Source organism: Equus asinus, chromosome 3 (genome assembly GCF_041296235.1).
Source record: "Equus asinus isolate D_3611 breed Donkey chromosome 3, EquAss-T2T_v2, whole genome shotgun sequence".
NCBI classification, from domain to species: domain Eukaryota; kingdom Metazoa; phylum Chordata; class Mammalia; order Perissodactyla; family Equidae; genus Equus; species Equus asinus.
Genome location: NC_091792.1, coordinates 141,391,368 through 141,392,811, shown reverse-complemented (window position 1 = coordinate 141,392,811; position 1,444 = coordinate 141,391,368). Strand labels below are relative to the sequence as shown.

General features: G+C 40.6%; 1 long non-coding RNA gene across 1 annotated transcript; it reads right to left on the bottom strand.

The window, feature by feature from the left end:
* Positions 1 to 300: 300 nt before the first annotated feature.
* LOC106840441 (uncharacterized) lies at positions 301 to 1,114 on the bottom strand. The gene is made up of 3 exons (XR_006526040.2): positions 936 to 1,114; positions 688 to 769; positions 301 to 418 (listed from the first exon to the last, which is right to left on the bottom strand). It is a non-coding gene; the product is annotated as an uncharacterized lncRNA (long non-coding RNA).
* Between the last annotated feature and the right edge of the window lie 330 nt (positions 1,115 to 1,444).

The following is a 1,444-nucleotide window of genomic DNA, read 5'->3' as shown; positions in this document are numbered from 1 at the left end:
CTGTAAGTTAGAATTCTCCATTGAAGCTATTTCTCTCTCTTTGATGTATTTTTCTTGATCCTCCCTTCTTTTTATCTGTATTAGTTATCTATTGTTGCATAACAAATTATCTCACATGTTGGTGACTAAACCAACAAATATTTATTATCTCACAGTCTATGTGGGTCATGAATTCAGGTAAGGCTTAACTGGGACCTTCTAACTTAGGGTCTCTCACAAAACTGCAACCAAGGTGTCAGCTGAGCCTGCAGTCATCTGAAGGCTCGACTGGAGAAGGAGCCACTCCAAACTCACTCACATGACTGCAGACAGGCCACAGGTCCTTGTTGGCTGTTGGCTGGAGATATCAGCTCCTTGCTGCTTGGGCCTCTCTATAGGGCTGCTCTTTAAGAAGCTTTCTTCTCCTGGACTGAGGGATCTAAAAGAGAGAGTGAGAGACTGTGTGCCCAAGAAGAAGCCACAGTCTTTTAATAACTTAATATTTTCGTAATGACATTTGATCATTTCTGCCATATTCTATTTGTTAGGTGTAAGTTAGCAGGTGCAACCCACATTCAAGGGGAGGAGATTACACAAGGGCAGAAATACCGGGAGGTTGCCTACCACCTGATCCTAATCACTTTTGGTGGGCCAGACTCTCCTTTAGTAGTGAAAAAAGATGGAAAAGTAATAACATTAGCAACTCACCACAGTTGCTGATAATTCAGGCCAATTTAATAAAGTCATGAGAGGAATAGTTCCTGATGTCTTCCATACAGAGAGACTGCAACTAGAAAAAGTAAGGTAATTGAATTCACTCATGTTTGTCAAATGTATGCTACCTGTGACCAAGTTAGCAAAAATTGTACCAGGTCTGCATTATTCAAGACGTTTCTAAGTCCACAGACTCAAGGAAAATTATTTGCATTTGCACTACGAGATTCTTGTAATCTTACCCTTTGTTCAGTGCACAAATCTTCCTGAACCTCTCAGCCAACGTCTCCCATGGTGATGTTATTTTTCCTCTCCTAATTACAGCCTCCTTCATTTGCATGTGACTTTCTCATGACAATATCTTTCACGCAAGGAGGCAGCACCAGGAATGCTCCATCTGACTGAACTCCAACTGCGCTCTTGGCTCATCGTCCTCCTGCATGCGAAAGAATGTAAACATTTAACAGCCTGCCCCTTCTTCTCTCCCCTGCCCTCCCACAATGTCTTGCTCTTTGGTGCAAGTTCCCCGGAATTCACTAACTTAACACATTCTATATCTGTAATTTAAACTTGGTGCATTTTCCCTTGCTTTTGAAACATTTCTCTTCTGATTAATAGCTCCCAAAACTCTACCTATTGACATCTAATTTCCTGGAATGGATACCTTCAGAAACATAGATTTCCAACTTAAGTTAAAATATCAATATATTTTATACAATATAAAAGTCCGATAAAATCCACAAAAGAGCAG